Here is a 23594-nt window from a genome sequence, read left to right as displayed (position 1 = left end):
TAGAACTCAGGAATGCCGGGTTCACCTTCCCGTTCAACCACAGACCTTGGGCAAGTCACTTAATCTGCCGTGTGCCTCAGTGTCTGTAAAAAAGGGAATAATACCACCATAGCCCAGAGGGGCACCGTGAGGAGACAATCCATTAACAATTGCAAGGTGCTTAGATACCACAGTGCTGAGAGCCATATATGAACCTAGAAGGTCCTTTAAAGATTATTCTCAGTCACAGGGGGGGAAAACCCCTCAAACCCCTCTTACATGTTGAAATGTCAAATTTGAGTTCTTTTCATAGCTGCAGTCCAACAACAAGCAAACAAGATTGTATTATATTGATGTGCTTGAGTAAACAATTTAGTGTGATCTAAATCAGAAATATTTAATTGCGGTATTAAAAAAGCCATTATCAACTGAATACAGTGACTAGAAAAATTACAGCTCATGAATATGCAAATTGCTCGACAAAACACATTCTGTGAACACTTCAGCAATTTTCCAGAGATAAACCTTGAACAAGCTGCCTATTTCAATTGCATTTTTACTTGTAGATAAGTAGCTGGTGCTCAATAATGCAGGTTTAGGAAATACGTCTTTACGATGCAGTCATGTAGAGGAGTTTCTAGCTGGTCAAATGCGTTTTAAACATTCGTCCGTTTTACCCTACGATTCTCTTTTCTGTGCTATTTAGGAACATTAAAGCTTGAGGTCCAACTGTTTCTAACCACTTTCTCCAACCAATTTCACATGGTAGGTGAGACAATATTGGAAATATTGAGCCACAGTAGTGCCTACCAATACATGAAGGAGCACAAGTCATAAAGCCAACCACAAAGCCAAGATGTTGAATTGCTATAGCCATGTTCCCTCTGGCCTTGACCTGTCAAGATGCTGAGAACTGTGGCCTGATTAAGCAAAGCACTTGGGGCCAAACTGACAAAGGGATTTCGGTACCTAAAGATGAAGACAGGCACCTGAGAGAGATGCTTTGGAAAATCTCACTTGGTGCCTAGATGCTTTTGAGAATCCCCTAAATACCTAGGTAAATTAGGCCCTTAGCCCTGATCTTGCCCCAGTCAGTGGGGACTTTACTATCAATGGGGCTACTCAAATGCTTAAAGTTAGCAATGTGCTTAAGGGCAGGGCCAGCTCCAGGCACCAGCTTATCAAGCAGGTGCTTGGGAAGGCAACTCCGGAGCGGGGCGGCACTTTCAGGTATTCGGCGGCAATTCGGCAGAGGGTCCCTCACTCCCGCTCGGAGCGAAGGACCTCCCGCTGAATTGCCGCAGATCACGATCGCGGCTTTTGGGGGGGGGGGCTGCTTGGGGCGGCAAAACCCCTGGAGCCGGCCCTGCTTAAGTGCTCTGCTGGGTTGAGCCTGAGCACTCGGCACCTTGAAGGATTGAGTCTTTCCTCAGAGACCAAGGAAGTGTTCTCTGTGAGCCCACTCCAACACCCCAAGTCAATAGGAATCTTTCCACTGGCTTCCATGAGCAATGCATCAAACCTTATGTGCCTACCTGTGGAGTCACAAAATTGCAGCCAAGAGCTGTACATAACTGTACTATTATCTTCCTAGGATCCAGGCCATCACCCTGAAACCAAATGCACGTGGGGGAGCGGGCAGACTTTTTCTTTTTCATCCATAACAATAATCAAATCATTACAAATATTAATATGACAAGATTTAGAGGAGAAACATTTACAGTAGATTTAGCCAATTTATCAAATATTCTAAAGTGACAAATTTACGTTCACTCCTCTGCAATTAACTGGGTGCAAGCAAAAGGGTTCACAATTTAAAAAAATAAATGTTTTCCTTATTGGCTGTAATGTAGCCGTGAAATGGTTCGCAGACGCATGCGTGTACACCATTCCCATCAGCCTCAGAACTGTTCTACTGTGTATCATAAGATTTATACTATCAGGAGGTAAATCACCTTTAGGCTTGAGTGGCCTGAGGATCTGAGTTCTAGCTTCACTATCCCTGTGAAATTCAGTATGGCCATTGTGTGCAGCACACTGACAACCACAACGTCCTACATTTGTTACATCCACACGTTGTCAACAAACCAACAGTCAGCCTTGCTCAGCAAACTGCCTCTGAGAATGCAAAAATCCTAAAGCTGAAGATCCCCATGCCTTAATTTGGGAGGGAATGTTATCTGATTATTTTATTCTGCAGAGTGTAATACATTCAGAAAATATGTATTTATAGTCCAACCACAGTAAAATTGCATACTCTTTACTTCTTAATGCTCTAAAATTTTCTTTGGATCTAGTACAAATTTTTCACAAAGCATTTACAGAATGAACACCATATTCTTTGCAGCTGTTCATTTTACCACTTAGTCTGGATGAGTTTTAACCCCCTTTCTGGTGGGTTTATACATGCTGCATAAACATGAATAGTAAAGAGAGAATTAACAACATACAACAGAGATACGGTCAAGGAAGCATTTAAACAAATTGGCACAGGGATTTCTCTCACCTAGTGCCCATTCAAATGCTAATGGGTATCAAGGTTAGGTCAGGGATTCACGAATGTTTTTTATAGGCTAGATCACATTTTCATTCAGAAATTGTCTTGTGGACACTTCCCTGGCCATTCATAGTCGCTTGGCTCACCTCTTCCTATATGCAACTGCAGAGTAACCCCCTCACTATGCCCAATTCTTACATGGTAAAGTAATAGTAGGAATTTGTCATGTATACATTAACCCCATCTTTCATGCAAGTTAGCATCTGGAAACAACAGCTTTGCTGACCATCAATGGCCCACAGATCAGATCGAAGACGACTGCATTAGGGTGATGTGGAACTGAAGTTAGGAGTGGACTGCAGATAAGTTACCTTGATTTCTGAAAAACGTGTTTTTTTACATTGTTTCCATATGCAACCATTATACACCCCAAAACCTCAGAACATATCGATTTATTCAAGTTGCTCTTCTCAAACAGACATCAAATACGAACTCTGACCAGAAAGATACAAAGCCAGATATTAGCCCTGTTGCCGCTAGTACAGATGTGGTCTGGGCAGATGTGCAGAAGCACTAGCACCCTGAGGTGCCCTGAGAGCTGCATGTTCATCTGGGGAGCTGCTCCCACTGCCTGTTTTGGGGAACTGTAACCCCATTCTTTCAATACAGAATGAACGGACAGGCTCCTTTATGTAAAATAGCAAAAGGAAAAGGGCCCCACCCCAAATCTGAACTCCATTGTAATAAGTTGGATGAGGGGTGCTTTACTGAATGATGGAGTGGAAAGCAGTGGATGATTTTATTTAAAAACACAGGGTCAGTCTTTTATACCCACCTACACACCAATATCCCTTTCCTCCACCTTTTGGGTTTTGCTTGTTGTCTTAGACTGTAAACTATTTGGACCAGGATTGTGTCTTCCTACATTTTAGCATATACCACCCAGGATCAAGGTCCTGTGCTATTTGGGATTTCAAGTGCTACTGTGATACAAACAGTTTATTAAAATAAAAGAAGTTAGTAAAAAGTTATATGTATAACAAAATATACATTCTAATGCCTATACACCCAGAGGATATAGGTATATTTGAAAGTCAGGCACAACCTGTGATCATCATATCAACAGAACTAGATGACAAAGTGGGTATTCACCCACGAAAGCTCATACTCCGATACGTTTGTTAATCTATAAGGTACCACAGAACTCTTTGCCGCTTTTCCTGCTATGACTGCCAGGCAACTGTAGGATCAAGGGACTGAGATGCATTTGCTCAAGTTTCAATCAGTCCAGCCTGCCTTCACCCACAGTTATTTGTAATTACTTTTCTCTTCTCTTCAAGATGGCATATTTTCCCCTAGAATTGTAGTCAGTTGCATTTGTTCTTTAACAGGAACAGGAGATAATTTTCATAACTCAGATGTTTATATTATTTTACAACAAAAATAATTAATTTATTTTCAAGTTCTGAGGGAGATCAAATGACCTCATGCTTTAGTTAAAAGATACCATGGGGAATGAAATGAATACAATATGAAGTTCAAAGAACTTGAGCAATAAATAACTAACCTATTTAAGTTTCTTGTAATTTTTTTAGCATCTCAAGACAGTGTTTGATGCACATCTAGAGATGCATGCGACAATTACCAAGACGTAAAGCTTTGTACTTGTAAGTGTCACATGCCTGCGATTCCTGGTTTCAGACCTGAGGTGACTGATCCTGCTTCTCAATAAATATGTTCTGCACTTGGGACAGGATGGAAGGAGGGGTAGGGGCACAGGTCTCTTTAAGCCATCTTTTACTCCTCTCCTTCCAGGACTGTTCAGCCCTGTGTAAATTAAAGCAACCTGGAAGCTGTTCTAACTTATGCTCTGCTTCCTATGGCCCCCTCTAGGAAACAGCTGTAGTGCAGTGCATCTGGTCATGCCTCTGACACAGAGTCAATCCACTCCCTCCTAGGTCAGATTGCAGGGCTGGTGTGGAGCCCTTATGCAAGCTCTGCACGGGTCAGGGAAACTCCTTTCATGAGCAGTATTCTTAAGGCCCCTCCTTGTTGCCAGACTGGTGTAAAAGGGCTTTAGCATAAATAAGAATCAGGCCCAGTGAGTAAATTTCTCCTTGGCTATTTCTGAACAGGCCAAAGCCACAAAGTTTTGTTCTCACGATATTTTTAAATGTTGTGCTTTCGGCGCCGTCTCCCTTCCAGGAAGGGAAGGGGAATGGGAGATTAGAGTTCTTTGGGAGCTGGGCTGAAAAGTGTTAAGCCAGCAAGGTGTATTGTTTTGTTCTGCTGGCAGTGTAGCAAGCCTAGAAAGCGACAGCTATAGCCACCACCACAGAATGAGGAAGGTAATGAAGAAAGGAAATAAATCACTAAGCCTGCCTGAGTAGCTTCTCAAAGAACCAGCATCAGGCAATGCAGGCCAGGGTTATTCTTGCAATAACTTGGTGGGGAGAAGGGAAATGGGAATTCTGTTTCTGCATCGGGGGGGAGGGAGGGGAAGTGTTAAACAGGACACCGAATCGCTGTCTCTCAGAGGTGGGAGCAACTGCATGACTTCCTACCAGCCATTCCAGCAAATGTGGACAACTTTTTATTTGTGCAATGAATATTCAAAAGTTCAGATGCAGAGATACCAGGCAGCTTCACAGAGATGGGTTGAGCTCACTCCAGGTATGCCAAGAGATGCCCCCACAACTTATTGTGAGCATATTAGGCTGAATCCTGAGAGACTCTGAGCATCTTTAACCCCCACTGAGTTCATTGGGACAAGCAGGTGCTCAGTATCTCTCAGGATCTGGTGCTTGTTGAGGAAAGGCAGCATGTCCTCATTTTCTATATTTCTCTGTATTTCTAATGAAAGCCAGACAAGCCCCTTAACTCTATGAATGTCCCCTGGACCTAAAGCTAAATATAATATACTGATATGTCATCATTAGCAAAGGAATCATCAGCATCCACAAACTCAGACTCCCTCCCATTTAAGAATCAGAGTCACTAGAAGGTGACAGCATTTCCAGAGGGAAGAACAGAAACTGAAATCCCTGTTGGTCTCTCCTGAGTGTGCTGATGAGGTAGAGGAGCTGGAAGAAGAAATACCTTCCTCTCTACAAAATGTGCAACAAAGGAACTAAAGGCCTTGTGACGGGGCAGGTCAGCCCCGCACTGGTACAGCAGGGGTTAACCCTTCTCTACTAGCAGAGGAAGCCACGCCCAGGAAGTTCTGCTGGGCATGCTCCAACTGGCAGACCAGTATAAAAACCTGCAGGTCTGCTCAGTCTGGGGGGCTGGGGGGGGCCAGAGCGGAGAGCCTCAGCCAGAGCAGAGGAGAACCCAGGAGGGGGACGGACCGCCGCCCGAGCGGGGCCCAACCGGGGGCGGGGGAGGAGAGGAGCAGGGCGGGACCTATGGAGCCCGGCCAGCCGCCCGCCAGTCCGGCCAGGCAGGCAGGGAAGCCAGGCAGGGGCATTGTAGAGACCAGCCGCGCTGCAGCAGTACCGCTCGGCGTGTGGCGGGCGGATCGCGGCGGCGGGAGAGAGGCAGGGAGAACTGGGGAAGAGGGTGGGGTGGGGGCCCTGGAGAGAGGGGCCCCCCCCCCCACCCCGCCACCCCCCCCCTCCCACCCGAGAATGGACCCCCCGCAGGGGTGGCCACCACACCCTGGCCCCCGAGACCCACCCTGAAGGGGGGGGGGGCCGGGCTACCCCACCCGGCGGGTTGGCCCACCCGCGAAGGGGGGCCCTACCGCCGCTAGCCGCGGCCTCCCGAGGGCTATGAAGCCGGCCCGCGCCGGCGCTCGGCGCCCCCCGGCTCGGCGCTCGGCGCGCCCCGCCCGCGCTCCGGGCCGCCCCGCGCCCCGCTTATGCGGGCGGCCACGCGCCCGCCGCTAGGCGCCCGCGCTCGCTGCGCGCGCCCGCCGCGCTGGGCCGCATCCCCGCCTCGGGCGCGGCGCGGCTCGGCCTCCGCCGCGCGGGCGCCTCCCGCCCCGGCCGGCGACGGTCCGGCCGCGCGCTTGCCCACCGCGCTGCCTGGGGCTGGGGTGGCACGCAGGCCTGAAAAGAAACTTGCCATTCCTTCCATCTATCGAGAAAACTAAAAGCTGAATATTAATACTTAAAACAGATGGATGGCCCCTGCCCCAAGAAGTGGCGCTCCTCTGTGTTCTACAGACACTCTTAAGATATTTTCACAAGCAGAGATTTTTTGCAAGTTCCCTAAAATCCTGTAGTATTACTGAGGGAAGGGATAAAGCAAAGGACATTGAGAGCAAGGCTGAGATTGGGGAGGATGCTAATGGCACTCTACCACCATACCCCTGGGTAGGCCAGCAGGAGCAGGAACCGAACCTGAGATCTCTGGTTCTAAATACATGAGCCTCTATTGCCCACCCTAAAAGCTACAGCTTTGGCTTCCAGAGCTGTGTCAGCAGGCTCCTCGAGTTCTGTGGCCCAGCCGCCACGAGAGGGGGACAGAGGGCCCCTCGAGTGGGGTACACTACCTCAGCATGAGGCAAAAGTTCAGTTGTTTTTTTTTAAGCTTCCTCAGGATACACCCGTGGCTCTCAGACTTGTGTACTGGTGACCCCTTTCACACAGCAAGCCTCTGAGTGCGACCTCCCCCCCACCACCCTTATACATTAAAAACACTTTTTTATATATTTAACACCATTATAAATGCTGGAGGCCAAGCGGGGTTTAGGGTGGAGATTGACAGCTCGCGACCCCCATGTAATAACCTTGCGACCCCCTGAGGGGTCCTGACCCCCAGTTTGAGAACCCCTGGGGTACATGGACCTGAAAGGTTCAGATTATTCAGGTAACTTTCAGAAAGGGGTTTAAATGTTTTATCTGAATCAAATCAAATGGATCTAAACCTTTTAGTTCACTCATCACTGGATGCAACATAAAAGTATCACATGGCACTTTAGGAAAGGGTCCATGGCACAACGAAATGCCTTTTGTAAAGAAATATCAGCAGGTCTTGATGAGGAGAAAGGTCGAGAGATGTTCTGAATGACTTGTTACCAACACACGTATTACTTCCTTTCTCAAGGGGATGATCTGTTCACATGTTCATTTTTGTCTGTTTCTCCCCACCAGGCTACATAAATCACATCACATTTATTTTTTAAAGTCTGTGATAGAATTGGTGGTAGGCTAGATGATCTTTATGTGACATGGGATTTTGTTATGGCAATATAGGCTGCTCCCAGCAGCTTAAACATAGACAGAATTATTTCATACCTGTGTCAGAGCTATAAACTTGATTACAAAGCTACTGTATAATTACGCTACAGAACACTTGTGATGTCATTAACCAACATTCCACTACCTCCGTTCCCTTCCCTTCCTTCCCAGACACTATTCACCAACAGTTCCACAAAAGAAGGCGCAAACAAACATTAACTGACGTCAGAGTCATTTCTTGTCACACCCTGGCTTTTCAGGAAATCCCAGGAATTTGCTGCCTACTGTGTTCACATACCAGTGGGAATTCCCAATTCAGTCTTCATTAATTTAAAGAAACACTTATGTGATGCTCTGGGACTTTCTGCAGTTCTCAGTGACTTTCTCCGAGACTTGAAATTCTGAACTATGTTAAAGCATCAGCAGCACCAAAAGTGCACCAATTCTTAGATTTTTAAATCTATGCCTATGATTTTCACAATGCCACATACTGATGTATCTTCTTCCTGTTAGAAACTGTTTTTATTCTACTTTATTATGAGGTATCCAACATTAAAGCACAGTAAGCAATATACAGGAGAAAGACATGACCTCGAGGTCGAGATCCAGGAACTCCTCTGATTCCTAATACCAGTGTTCATGCTGCAATTTATGGCAAGTCACTCATTTGTTGTGCCTCTGCTGCTCAGTCTGTACAATGGGTATAATACTAGTCTCCCGCACAGTGGATTGGTCAGGTGTAGTTAAGGATTGCGAAGTGCTTTGAAAAAAACCTAATTCACTATATAAAGTAGAGAGTGCTGTAACATGAGCCTTTGCTCTTAGAGCACTTTTGATCCGAAGATCTCAAAACACTTCAAAAATGCCAACACGCTATTAAGCCTCGCAGCACTTAGTGAGGTAGGGAAGCATTAGCTTAATTTTACAACTGGAAAAACTGAGACAGAGGTAGGTCATATCGCTATAGCAGATTAGGCAATTACTCTCCCCCTCATTAAAAATGTTCAGAAAAACAAATGAATCAATAAATGTGTGGTTGGTTTGTTTTCATTGAAATATTTCAAGTTTTCATTGAAATTCTACAAACCTTTTTAGGTAGTTATATATTTAGGAAGAATTTTCAAAAGTCCAGAATTAATTAAAGTCCAATCCTTCAGTTTAGACTTCAGAAACCTGAAGACATTCAGTTGTCAACTGAAAAATTCTGACAAGAACCTGAACATTTTTGTTGAAAACCACTAACTTCCTGTGAGGCGCCCAGATGCTACGGAAACGGGGGGCCATACATTCATGAGCTATGCAATACAAAGCAGAAACAGATCTTGTTTTCTGTGCAGTCTAAACAGAGGAGAACCCACAAGCTTTTAGTCTTGCAATGGACTTGGCCTGGCCCTTAGAGAATATGACAGTATTCTATAGTACTACCCCCAAACACTGTAACATCACAATATGGAGGGGGGAGATGGAATACTCTGATGAGCTGCAGAAGAGCTCTCATTCTGGAGACTCGGATAACTTTTCAAGCAGACTTGACAGAAGATGTTTCTTGGAAAGAAACAAAAACAAACAAGACTTCTACAGGTGGACTCTGAATGCTGCATGCAATGGTGGCAACACAATAAACAGGATCAAAATTATATGCTACTATGTACAAAGTGACCTTTTCTAATACCACAGCAAATTACCACACTAGCTGCAGTCAGTTCAGTGGCTTTATGCCACTCCCTAATAAACATGCCTGCATATGCCACGAAAGTACTGCTTGTACACTGCAGGACATTCTGCACATGAACTCGAGATCATATTTCTGAGGAAGAATTTTCAAAAGTCCAGAATTAATTAAAGTCCAATCCTTCAGTTTTAGATGGAGACAACTAAGAGTTCACATGGGTGATGGATCAAAACCCTCAGCATATCAAAGCTTCAAGGTGGCCCTTTGGATCCAAGCAATGGGAGGATGGAGAACGCTCCCTGGCTATCAAAGTGATGTTTCAAGGCCTATTAGATGGGACCTTTGCTGAAGTGCCTGTCCCCACTGCAGAAAGTCATTAGCCTCCTGAACTGCAAGGACTCCTTTCTTGAGGAGGATATAACAGAGAACCCAGCTATGCTGCAAGGAGCTTGGCCTGGGATATTGCACTTTGAAAAATCCGCAAGCAGATCTCACATCAAGTCATTATCCTTCCCAATGCCATACAGGTAAGTACAGTGCGTCGACTGGTCATCATCTGTACACTTGCAGACCATGTCTCTATTCTTGTAAGAGAAAACATAAAGGACACTACCCAGGCAGAAACCACAAATAAAAAAAGGGGGACCCAAGCCTAAACATACTTACCCAAAGAGACCAGCCAGGACATTGTCAAAACAAGTCACCAAAAGTGATTAGCTAAGTCTTGTGTCCACCAACTGATCCCAACCAATGCCAAATACTTAAGAAAACGTTTATTTAAAAGAATAGAAGTACATTCAGGTCATGCCAGCAGTTAGCCGCAGGAACCAAATGCCTGGAACAAAATGCAGTTGTGTAAACTGTCCAGAAACAGGATATCCATGGGGCAGGCCCAATTGAGCCACTGTTGGAGTACTTCGTGAAGAGAAAGGAACAGAGCCGTTGAGAGTTACTGCCCATTGGAACACTCAGGCAGGCATTAAGGTGCCCCCAGCTGGTGAGATGACTCGGCAGCTCAGAGCTCTGAAATTCCAAGTGATGCCTCTGATGCATGACAAGTTCCAAAGAGTGAAAATTAATTACAGCTGACATCTTTAGATGAAAATAATTTACCTTCGTCTTTTAATTGTAAGCTCTATGTACCTAGCTAGTTAAAATACCAAACTGACATGAATTATTGAAGTATTAGCTTTAGGAGAAGATTAGTTTTCTGAGGCCCTGGCAGTTTTGTTCAAACCAGAAGATTTGAATGATACATTAGGAAATGCACTTTGGACATTATTTCTCTTCAAAGATGAAATCAAAGCAATGTTGGGAATGTGTCTATGTGAAGGTCTACCACTCTCATTTTATCAATGTAAAGTACCAACCTCTGACTTTTTTTTTTCTTGCTTTTAACATTCTTCTTCATATTTTTCAGTAGTTTGAATGTCATAAATACAGCAGAGTTTTGGTATTGATCTACAAGAATAACCATGAGGCTAAGGCCTTTTTAAGCTTATCTGAGTCTGTGCTGTTACTCCTCTTAAATTAAAAAAAAAAAGTTATAAATATCCAAACTAAAATTGAGAGAAAATAAAATTGAGGGACCCACGATGTAAAGATTGAATATGGATCCACATTTCAACAAAGTTCAGGAATGTTTTTGATTTATTCAAAATACAGAGGGCCAGATCTTCAGCTGGTGTCAATAAACAGAGCTCCACTGAAGCTGGTCAATGGAGCTACGCTGGTTTGTGACAGCTGAGGATCTGGTCCAATATTTAGTGGTCAAGGTACTGAAACCCTACAATTCCCATTGCAATTAATGAGAAGTGTAGGTGCTCAGCTCCTTTGAAAAATCAGGCCATCAATGCAAGTAGGTAATTAATAGTTGAGCAGGGAATACAACCCAGGAGTCTCAAATTCTAGTCTTCCTGTCTAATCATCAGACAGTACTCATTCCCTTAAAATGTAGATCTCAGAACACCTCATGGATTCCAGCCTTTAAAGGAGCAAGTCTGTCAAAAAAAAAAGTTCAATGATATAAATTTCTCCTTCAGATGATGCATCAGAGGGACTCACAACTTGTTTGTATGCAAAACTTGACTACTTTAAAATAAAATAACATCTGGAGAACATGTTCACCATACTATAAAAAGCCACTCTGGCAATGAAAAGCAGGAAAAAATAACAACCATCATATCTGTGTGGCACAAACACAAATCCACCTCCTGCTGCTTTGTATCCAATATTTAACCAACAAAAACTACGCTCAGAGCTGTATTAATCCTGCCTCACACCATATACGTGTAAAACACAAGGAAACAAACAAAAGGGAAGTATATTGGCTTCCTCTCTATTAGAAGTGTATAAAACTAATCTGTGTTTACTAATGGATTTGGAAAACAATCCATAGGGAAATCTGTCTTGCATTTTCAGGTTACTAAGTAGTAGTGTAAACAATGAAAATAAACAAAAATGTTAAACTGTCAAAAAGAAAAAAAATAATTTTTGAAATTATTTTTAATCCCAGGCAGTTCCGTTTTATTCTGCTTAAAGTCTGAGCCAAGCCACAAAATTTGGATCTGAACATTCCCCAAATTTAGGCCGTTTAGTTCCAGATATTTTGATTTGGATCCAACTCTAAATCTGTTACTGTACGGGTGAAAAATCTTAAGATAATGATAGTAAACAGCAAGGGAAAGTTCATAGAATGGCCAGTACTCTGTCCGTTAAGAACATCTCAGAAAACATTAATAACAGTGCAATGTGAGATGATGCTGTGGATGTCAGAAAGGTCCACATCATCCTAGGTTAAGTACGCTCAAGGACTGACTGACTATTAAGTTCAGAATATAGTTACTTGTTAGGGAGTTAACAGAAAGGATCCTGAAGTCATTGTTTTACCGAAATCTGCTCCCATTCTCTCGCCATTGTGCTGCTGGCTATTGCCTCAGAATTCGTCATCCATATACCCACAAAAACCATGGCCACCTCAGTTTCTGACCTGCCCCACCTCAGCACTGTCACCCATCTAGTCTGGGTCTCAACATCTGCCATTTCCTCACAAGCTCCCTTAATTCTTCTTATTCTTATTATTTGTGTTACCATAGTATCTCAGAGTCCTAGGCATGGACCAGAACCCCACTCTGCTGGGTGATGGTCCTTGCCCCAAGAAGACTTACCAGAGAAGACTGTGTCAAGCCCCAGTTTAAACGAATTAAAAACTGGTCTAAATTAGAGCAACAGGGTGGGGCACAGGGACTGTAAATCGAAATGGTAATTTGTTACGGGTATATGAATGGGTAGTTCCAGGGCCGGTGCAAGGATATTTTGCGCCCTAGGCGAAACTTCCACCTTGCGCCCTCCCCTCCCCCCAGAGCCCTTGGGAAGCAGCCGCTGCTGCGGCAAGGGGGCCAGGACTGCCAGAGCTGGAGGGAGCAGGCTAGGGAGCGATGCGGCAGCCCGGGGAGGAGGCGGCTCCGGGCTGGCAGTGGGCAGGCAGTGATATGGGACCCAGCAGAGGGAGACAGCAGGGCCCGTGGTTGCAGAGGACACCCGCAGAGGTAGGTGCTAACGTGGCTGCGAGCGGCCCATCCCCCCACCGGGAGCAATAGTGTAAAAAAAATTGGGGGGCACCGTTTTTTGGTGCCCCAAGTGGCCGCCTAGTGGTTACACCAGCCCTGGGTAGTTCCGAGTACAGAAACCAAACTGAGGGCAGGGATTGCCATAATAAACATGGGGTTACCCAAGTTTGAGGCATGCATCATCATCATCTACACAGAAATAATGTAACATTTTGTTCTTCTGTAGAGACGTTCACTTGAGAATCTCAAAGCACTTTATAAAAAAATTATTACGCCTCATAAGACTTCTTCAGGCAGCAGGAAAGTACTTTTCACCCCATTTTACAGAGGGAGAAGTGCAGGCAAAGAGTGACCAAGTAACTTGCTATAGATCACAATGTGAGCCAACGGTAGATCTTGGGAATGAGATAAAACTCTTATCTCCCAGGTAGACATCCTGCCCTAGACATGGTCTAACCACTAGACAGGCAAGCCATGCAGCTTTCAGTTTTCCTAAACTTTACTTAGCCAGCAAGCCAAACCCCTTATTTTTAAAACCTAACCAATTTTTAGAGATTAACAGACTTCACATTGGATTTAGGTGTAAAACTTCCCCTGAAGTCTATTGCCTGAAATGCCTACACCCGAGGAGAGAATTTGCTTGCTGGTTTCATTTGTGGGAACAAGTTGTTATGATTTTCTTAAAAGCCCTGCAGGAGGTAGAGTATGTCTAAGAAAAACAGACAGTAGGGTTGTGTAAATGGAACATCAATTTCCATGAGAGAAGACATCCTACTTGAACACTTTGCTCTGTTTGTATTTTTGATTCCCAACGTGGTTTCTTCATTCCAGGATAGTTAGAGTCCTGCCAGATTCAGGCACAGACTTTCACAATGAACTGGCTCTAAGCGTGAAATGAACTCAGTTTTCTCTCTCTCTCTTTGTAACCCCAGTCAAACCCTGAAGAGGCTGAAAGACGGTTTAGTTACTGTTTGTTCCTAGAAAAAACTCTGGAACAGAAACACTTGGTCACCAAAGGAGTAACCCCAAAACAGCCAATAAACTGCATCTAGTTTGAACCAATGAGGAGGAGAGGGCTGCCATCCATGGTATTGACATCCATTAACAAAAGACCTGGCATTGTACGTACATAGCAGCAGCGGCTAGGTGCTGTGCATACAGAAGGAACCAATACCTGTCCAGTGAGTTCATCTACTTTGCCGCTGCACTGAACTCACCTTTAAAAAAAAAAAAAAAAACCCTACATTTTCATGGTGAAGTGGGCAAGGATTTGGCATCTACACTTCTGAATACTTGCTTAAGCCACCGTGTATCCCCAGGAAAGCACCAAAAGGTGACACTTAGCTGACACACACCCACAGCAATTAGTTTCCATTTTATACTTATCCCCAAAGAGCGTCCCTCCTCCTAAGGCAGTGACTAATGATCTCTGGCTGGCTTGGGCCAATAGCATCAATGCGTCAGCCCCCTCTCAATTTCAGGCTGATTTCCCCCCAAACTTCAGTATGTCATCCCACTGCTCACACAGTGTCCCGTGTCCTGTACCAACACTGCAGGTGAAAAAGACCACAGCTGCTATGCAAACATCTCTCTTCTAGGGGGTGCAAGCTGCACAGGCCTTCCACCAGAATAGAAAGCATTAACACAGAGATGCTGTCAGATCCAAGATCCCTCCCAGAGGCCTTCAAATTAGCACTTGATGCTACAGGCCTAGACTTAATGTTGGCAAAGAATCAATGCTGGAATAAATTATATGCCACCTAAGACTCCACATTTGTCACCAGAGCTACTCAAAACTCCATGGTGATAGCTGGGACAGAACTCAGATCTTTCTGCTTCCCTCTAAAGCCAAGGAAAAATCCTGATCAGTTTAGGACCCAGAGTACATAGGGTAGCAGCTCCGATTGCATCCAGTAGAGCAGAGGTGGGCAAACTACGGCCCGCGGGACCCTCCTGCCTGGCCCCAGAGCTCCTGGCCCGGGAGGCTAGCCCCTGGCCCCTGCACCGCTGTTCCCCCTCCCCCACAGTCTCAGCTCACTGCACCACCGGTGCAATGCTCTGGGAGGTGGGGCTGCAAGCTCCTGGGGCAGCACAGCTGCAGAGCCCAGCCTGACCCAGTGCTCTGTGCTGCGCAGTGGTGTGGCTGGCTCCTGCCGGGTGGCGTAGCTGTAGCGCCGCCAGCCACCAGTGCTCCAGGCAGAGTGGTAAAGGAGCAGGGGGAGTGGATAGAGGGCAGGGGAGTTTGGGGTTGTGGTCAGGGCGGTCAGAGGGCGGGGAACAGGTTAATGGGAGCAGGGGTCCCAGGGTGGCAGTCAGGGTGGCAGTCAGGGATGGGGGTTCCAGGGACAGTCAGGGGACAGGGAGAAGGGGTGGTTGGATGGGGCAGGGGTTCTGGGGGGGGCGTCACGAATGAGAGGAGGGGTTGGATGGGGTGGCGGGGGGCAGTCAGGGGCAGGGAGTGGGGGTCGGACAGGGGGTGAGGCCAGGCCACGCCTGGCTGTTTGGGGAGTTACAGGCTCCCCTAACCAGCCCTCCATACAATTTCCGAAACCCGATGTGGACCCTCGGGCCAAAAAGTTTGCCTGCCCTTGCAGTAGAGGACAGTTGTTTGCCTGTTATTGCAATAGCCCAGTGGTTTGCAACCTTTTTCATTTGCGGACCCCTAACAAATTTCACACGGAGGCGTGGACCTCTTTGGACATCTTAGACGCAGTCTGCGGACCCCCTGAGGTCCATGGACCACAGGTTAAAAACCACTGCAATAGCCCTAAAATCACTGGTTTGCCTTTTCTTCCGGGCTGTACTGACAGCTTAAGTTACATAAAGAGCATCACACGCAGTGCTGGTAGACAGCCACCCTCTTGTCTGACACAGCAGGGATTGAACTGGGAATCTCCAGAGATAAAAGCATCAGCTGACACAGTTTGAGCCAAAGGGTTAAAAGCTCCTCAGATGGAGGCAACAGAATCATATCCTCTGCACAGAGGGAACCCTGTAACACACACTGGCCAGTGGGTGACACACACACAGTCTGAACTGCTGCAACGTAGTCAAACACAAGCACCAGAATGTTTAACCTGCACAAAGGCCTTTAAGTTTAACATGAAATGTAATCAAAACAGCATTTAACAGCACATGAAGCTTGCCTACCAGGTCTGGTGGCCAAGCCAAAAGTATTAGGTAGAGTTAACTTTGGCTGACACTACAGCTTTTACTGTTTAATTTCCTGATACTTAAAAAATAAATTTAAAAAAATAGCTGTATCTTGAATGTATCTGTGTTTGGGAACCGCTCCTTATTTCTTTAACAAGGGCTGTGTTTTTGCACGCATATTTTGCAGAATTTTTGTTCTTACTGTGCTCAATACAACAGCAGCCACAGCATCTTGGCTTAAGCCTCCCTTTGACAAATATGTCACCAAACATTTCTGGCAGGATATCCTTTTGCAGATAACTGAAATGCCAAGCTCAAAACAGTCTTTGCTGCTTCCACAGTCCCTTTGCCCAGAATGAAAGATATTGTTTTGCACTGTTGTTTGACTTGGGCTCAGTCTGGCTGTATAGGCATCATCAGGTTAGATGAGGGCGTTGGCATCCCCTGGGTTTGGGGTTCAGAGAACACCAAAATCTTAAAGCAAAGCCTAGTCCAACTAATCAAGTTTCACCTGCTCTGTCACTTCCTGTTTGGGTGAGGAAGAAACTTCCCCATAGATATGTTATTGCAGAACTGTCCTTTATGGAGGTACACCTCTATCCCGATATAACGCGATCCGATATAACACAAATTCGGATACAATGTGGTAAAGCAGAGCTCGGGGAGGGGGGGGGCTGCGCACTCTGGAGGATCAAAGCAAGTTCGATATAACGCGGTTTCACCTATAATGAGGTAAGATTTTTTGGCTCCTGAGGACAGCGTTATATCAGGGTAGAGCTGTTTCTGAGGAAGGCATAATACATTTGGTACTGCTCACTGTCAGAGAGAGACTATTGGTCTGATCCAATATGGTAATTCCTATATGGACCCAATACTATCCAAAAAATGACCAAAGTCCACCCACCCCAAAGTAACTATTTATGGCTTCAATGAAGAACCAGGTGCAGTCCAGGTGAGCTTGAAAGGTTCACAAATAGCATTTATTATAAAGCATTTGAGAGTGCCCATAACCTACAAGGGGCTTTGCAGAACACCTGCAAAGATGTTCCCTGCCCCAAGAGCTTACAATAGGAACAGCACCAGAACACTACAATGGGATTGGAGACAACAGTGCCGGTAAAGGCGAGACTGGGGATTGCTGAGAAGAAAGGAGGAGAGACTATAGGTGTGTTTGAAGGAGATAAGAGAGGGTGCTTGGCAGAGTCTGAGACAACAGGAAATCTCTGTCAGGCACAAGAACAATGAGGGGGAGGGATAGCTCAGTGGTTTGAGCATTGGCCTGATAAACCCAGGGTTGTGAGTTCAATCCTTGAGGGAGGGATTTGAGGATTGGTCCTGCTTTGAGCAGGGGGTTGGATTAGATGATCTCCTGAGGTCCCTTCCAACTCTATGATTCTATGACACAAGGTACAAAGCAGGCAGTGGGAGAAGGATACACATGAGCACAGAGGTAACAGAGCAGAGACATAGGGAGGGGCAAGATTACATTGGATCTCATGGAGAAGAATGAAGAACGTGAGTCTGAAGCAGTAGGAGAGAAGGCGGCAGCGGAGAGACTCAAGGAGTGAGTGGGGGTCAGAGCAGCTGCAGAGGAATTGTGGAGGAGGATACACTTCATGCTGAAGGACAAACCTACTTTGCAAGTTTCAAGTGGTTTCAGGCATTGTTTGCAACCACTATTTAAATAATATTCCACAGTAATATTATATTGTGTGTACACGTAATATGGTGGTGTTATTGTTCAGTGTTTATTCACTTCGAGTTTGTATTTCTCTACAATTTCACTTCCCTGCCCTATCCCTCACCCCCACCACCCAGTATCTCTTCAACTATGTTCATTGGAAAGTCTGGAACAAAATATCACTTTGTACATCGTCTCACTGACTGGGCACCTCATCTCTCTACTCACGTGTCTGTCTGGAGGTGTGTGACTCCCATCTCACTTAGGCTTTGGACAGTTATTGCCCAAAACTACACTCTGATTAGCTGGTTGGGTATTTCTAACTATGTGCTGGGTATGCACCAGCTCACAAAGCATGCACAGTTAAGACCTCACCACTGACTAACCCACACCTTAGAACCGATCTTCCCCTAATTTCAGGATGTTCTGATCGGGCCATGAGCAGCTAACTCACAACTGGATTTTAGATCTAAGGTTTTAGTGGAGGCACATGCCTACTGAAGGTATGTCACAGAACTGAAGATCATTACACTGCCAGCAAGATAATCTTTCACCAACCTTCTTTTTCTCCATGAATTTACTGGTAATGATATGCTACCGTACAACAAACATGGCAGAAAGCATTTTTCATCCTTGTTGCTAGGCCACACAGGACTTCCTAGTGACATCAGGTATAGAAAAACTCCTACTGCCAGAGGCGAAAATAAGCCGGTCCGGTCCAGTACAGCGTACCGGCAAGAGCTGGTACAGCATGCCGGACTGGACCAGCTTCCCGGGCAGTGATTTAAAGGCCCCAGAGCTCCAGACGCTGCGGGAAGCCCCAGGCCCTTTAAAGCACCGCCTCCAGAGCTTCGGCAGCGGGGCTTGGGCAGCGCTTTAAAGGGCCCAGGGATCCCCACAGCAGCCACAGCCTCTGGCCCTTTAAATCCCCACCAGAGCCCAGCAGCCAGGCTCAGGCAGCGCTTTAAAGGGCCCGGAGCTCTGCGGTGGCCAGAGCCCTGGGCCCTTTATTTCACCCCTGAGCTCCCAGCCACCCCTGCAGCTGGGAGCTCTGGGGTGATTTAAAGGCCCGGGGGCTCCCAGCCACAGCCGGAGCCCCAGGGCCTTTAAACGACTCTTCCAGTTGAGGCCACGCCCCCACTCAGGACTCCGACGTACTGGTAAGTCCTGTCAGTTACTTTCACCCCTGCCTACTGCCCAGACATCTTGAGCTCAAGGAGAATGTCTATTAGCAGTGCTCTGTAGGGACTAGGAAACACAGCTGAGCAGATCTGTTTCCAGAAGGTAGAAGGAAGTGATACAAAAAATGACTTTTACTCTTGAGAGGAATACATTTGTTTTCTTTCCCAGGAAGTTATTTTTTTCTGGCCGAGTGACATTTAAAACACTCTGAATTTTCTAAGGAAAATATTGTTAAAGCCCCAACCTTTATCAGTAGAGTGTATTTAAAAAACAGAACAATCAGACACATGAGAGTGCAGGTAACTTGGCCACTGGTGCCTTTGTGAGTCATTTGTCACACACAGCTAAATGCATTAAGGCCCATCATGTATATTCAGGTGTGGCTTATTTCTTAATTAATGTGCATGACTCCTCTTCACACAGATTGGTAGGACCTCCCCCCCTCCCAAAGAATCCATCATTATTTGGTGACCTTCTCTCCATTTCCCCTGTTGCAATCTAGTGGTACATGTACTGAGAGGAGAAGCATTCCAAAACAAGGACACTTCGTCTATGCATCAAAACCCAAAACCTTGAGGGCTGCAATGGGAGCCGTCCCGCAGAGCTAGGAATCCAATAACATCAGATACTGAAAGAGCCAAAGGCCCCATGTATTAGCCCAGCTCACACGTTGAGACACAACACTGGCAAACATCTGTTTAAATTGTGGGCTGCCTAGGAAAGGGGTTCGAGGTTCATTGTTTTGGTGTAGACTGATAGTTAGCTAAAATGCACCATTTAAAACAGGCAGTGTTGTGGTAGCTGTGTTGGTCCCAGGATATTAGAGCTACAAAGTGGTCCTATAAAAAGATATTACCTCACCCACCTTGTCCCCCATTTAAAACAGAATTTTTACCAAGCTTCCCAGGATAATGTCACCCAGTCTTTGCCAATATTTAAACATCTCCAAATCTAAGGCAGCAAAGGAAGTTCCATGCAGCACACTTAGTTGGAAGGAGGTTTTCCTGCTAAATAATGGGAAAGGAGAAGAGATTTTCTGAGCTCTAGTTCGTTCTCACTTGCACACCATGCAAAGATACTTTTCAGAATCAGTGAGAGAGAGAGTGCTCCGCATTAAATCGCCTCTCCAATTTAGCTTTTCATTAATGTGTGCTGTAGAGTCCATTATCTGAAATGCTACTATCACAGCCTTTGTGACTTTGTCTTGACTAACACATCAACAGATGCAGATTTCAGTAATCATGGGCCTGATTCAAAACCCACAGTTAACATACCTAGCCTGCCATCCTTGGAACATGAGGCATCCCTGACTAGAAACGCTATGGAGGGGGAGAAAGAGGTCATTTGTAGAAACAAATTGCATGATTAAATTATACCTTTTGTTACTGGCTCAGAATAGTATAGCCAAGGAAGCGGGACAAAGGACAGAATATGAAGGGACAGCCATACAGTTATTTTCCACAGAGAAGCAAAAAGGAATGGAACAGCCGTAATTGCAAATGACCTTGGTCTTGCGTATAGCCGAGCCCCTAAGTAAGTGGAGGGTTATTTTAGGCTGAGAGAGAAAGGAGGTGAGTGAGTTGTAAAGGAATGTGTGTGTGAAAGTCTGGTGCTGAAAGGCACAGCTCTGAACCCGCCAGGAAAGGGCTCCGTGGTGACATGCTGGTCTTTAGAAGGAAAGGCAAGGGAAGTATTAATGAGGGACAACAAAAACTCCCTGAGCCAGCAGCTGGAAACAACTGAGACATACTGCAGAGTGCTCCTCTAGCCTTGCTTCCATGAGTCAGCATTTCAGGGGTCACCGGGAAGCAAGAGAGGGAGTGGTCAAGGCGTGTGCAGGAGGAAGGGGCCATCTGGATCCCAAATATGTAAGTGGTACGTGTGAGAGGTCTGCTGAAAGGCATGCCAGGGAACATTGGCTTGGAAAGTGTCTGAGGGCATATGGAGTTAGCAAAATAATGCACAACAGGCTATTTAAGCAGCAAGGTCAAGAAAGAAGAGGAAAAAGGCCTTCCTGGATTTTCATGGCATCCTTTTGTAGAGGAAAAGCATGTTCTCTTTGCACAGCACTTGTACCTGTAGAGAAATGGGATAAAGCTTCTCTATCCTTCAACTGAAAGATACAAAAATCCACCACTAGAGGGAGTCCATCCCTTTTCCCCACAGCCATAGACAGGCACTTCTGTTGACCGAGTCTTCATGGGAAATACCAGAGGACCAGAGCTTCTCATTGGGGGTAGAACAGTACAGGCTCAACTGGCTTCTGTGCAGCTAAGCTCATTTACATGAGCTGAGGATGGTCTGGCCCAGTGGATCTGTAATGCAGTGCATCTAGGCCGTGGGGTGTAAGGCAAAGGGGAAGTCACTGGAAGACTCGATACTGCTTCAACAGACGTGGAGAAAACACACTATTTCTCTCACACACACACACACACACAAAGGTATGTTTGAAACTGCAAGGAACCAGTGTAATTTTCATATCCCCCTCCCCCCATATCAACTTCTCTCCTTAATAAACATTATTTTCTTCTCCTAAATCCTGGCCTCTGGATTCCACAGCATTCCTGTGTAGAAAACTGGAGATTCTGTGGCAGCTACAGATTTTTTTCCCCCTGAAATGGAGATCTATATTGAATTAAATATGAAAATGAATAATGCATGGAATCAGAGAAATGTAGGTCTGGAAGAGACCTTAAGGTCATCTAGTCCGGCCCCCTGCACTGAGGCAAAACCAAGTAAACATGGACCAGCCCTGCCAGCTGTTTGTCTAACCTGTTCTTAAAAACCACCAGTGACGGGGATTTCACAATCTCCCTTGGAAGCCTATTCCAGAGCTTAACTATCTTTTATAGTTGGAAAGTTTTTCCTAATATCTAACTTAAACTTCCCTTGCTGTAGATTAAGCCCATTACTTCTTTTCCTACCTTCAGTGGACATGGAAAACAAAAGATCCCTGTCTTCTTTGTAAGAGTCCTTAACATATTTGAAGACTATTATCAAGTTCCCCCTCAAGAAGTTTTTTTAACCTTTCCTCACAGCTTGGGTTTTCTAAGCCTTTTATCGTGTTTGTTACTCTCCTCTGGACTCTCTCTAATTTGTCCATATCTTCCCTAAAGTGTGGCATCCAGAATTAGACACACTACTTCAGCTGAGGCCTCACCAGTGCCAAGTTCAGCAGAACAATTACTTCCCGTGACACTCCTGTTAATACACTGCAGAATGTAATTAGCTTTTTTTGCAACTTTATCACACTGTTGATTCATATTCGGTTTGTGATCCACTATAACTCCCAGATGGTTTTCAGCAGTTATTCCCCATTTGATTTCCTGTCTTCCTAAGTGAAGTTCTTTGCACTTATCTTTATTTAATTTTATCTTGTTGATTTCTGACCAATTCGTCAAGGTTGTTTTAAATTCTAATTCTCTCCTCCAAAGTGACCTCTCCCACCATGGTGTCATCCACAGATTTTATAAACACACTCTCCACTCTGTTATCTAAGTCATTAAAATATTGACTAGTACTGGACCCAGGACTGACCCCTGCAGGTTCCCACTAGATAACCCCTACTAGTTTGACAGCAAACCATTGATAATTACTCTTTGAGTAAAATCTTTCAACCAGTTATGCACCCACTTTATAGTAATTTCATCCAGACCATATTTCCCTAGTTTGCTTATAAGACTATCATGTGGGACTGTGTCAAAAGCCTTACTAAAAATCAAGATCTCTCACATTTACTGCTCCCTCCCCGCATCCACTAGGCCAGTGACCCTGTCAAGGAAGGAAATTAGGTTGGTTTGGCATGATTTGTTCTTGACAAATCCACGATGGCTGTTCCTTATAACACTATTATCTTCTAGCTGCTTACAAATATCCAGTGTTCTTCCAGGTATCCAAGTTAGGCTGACTGTTCTATAATTCCCCAGGTCCTCTTGGTTTCTCTTTTTAAAGGAAGGTAACGTGTTTGCCCTTCTCCAGTCCCTTCACCTGTCCTGCATGTGTTCTTGAAGATAATTGCTAACTGTTCTGAGATTGTTTCAGCTACTTCCTTAAGAACCCTAGAATTAATTTCATTGGGCCCTGCCAAATTGAATACATCTAAGGCTATGTCTACACTTATCCAAGTGTTCTTTAACCTGTTCTTTCCCTATTTTGTCTTTTTTTTCTTCCTTGTTGTTAATCTTGTGTTAAGTATCTGGTCAGAATTAACCATTTTAGTGAAGACTGAAGCAAAATAGGCATTAAACACTTCAGCCTTCTTGATGTCATCTATTATTAGCTTTCCTTTCCCACCTGGTAGAGGACCTACGCTTTCCTTTGTCTTTCTCTTGTTTCTAATGTATTTATAGACCCTTTTCTTATTGCCTTTTATGTACCTTGCTAGGCATAGCTCATTTTGTGCCTTAGCCTTTACGCTTTTGTCCCTACATGCTTGTGCTATTCTTTTGTACTCATCTTTGTCTACGTTTCCACTTTTTGTAAGATTCCTTTTTGATTTTCAGGTCATTAAAGAACTCCTGATGGAGCCATATTGGCCTCTTACTATTCTTCCTATCCTTCCTTCACATTGGGATAGTTTGCTGTTGTGCCTTTAATACTGTCTCTGAAAAACTGACAGGTCTCCTGAACTCCTTTATCCCTTAGATTTTCTTCCCATGGAGTCTTACCTTCAAGT

At 45.2% G+C, this 23594-nt stretch overlaps 1 protein-coding gene across 2 annotated transcripts in view; it reads right to left on the bottom strand.

Annotated features, from left to right (window-relative positions):
* The window catches only part of GRK5 (G protein-coupled receptor kinase 5), a 228489-nt gene that overhangs the window by 177806 nt on the left and 27089 nt on the right, over positions 1–23594 (bottom strand). The window lies entirely within an intron of this gene.

Source organism: Mauremys reevesii, linkage group 7 (assembly GCF_016161935.1).
Source record: "Mauremys reevesii isolate NIE-2019 linkage group 7, ASM1616193v1, whole genome shotgun sequence".
Classification (NCBI taxonomy): domain Eukaryota; kingdom Metazoa; phylum Chordata; order Testudines; family Geoemydidae; genus Mauremys; species Mauremys reevesii.
Note: the sequence above shows the minus strand (reverse complement) of the source record. Positions and strands in the feature narration are given on the sequence as shown.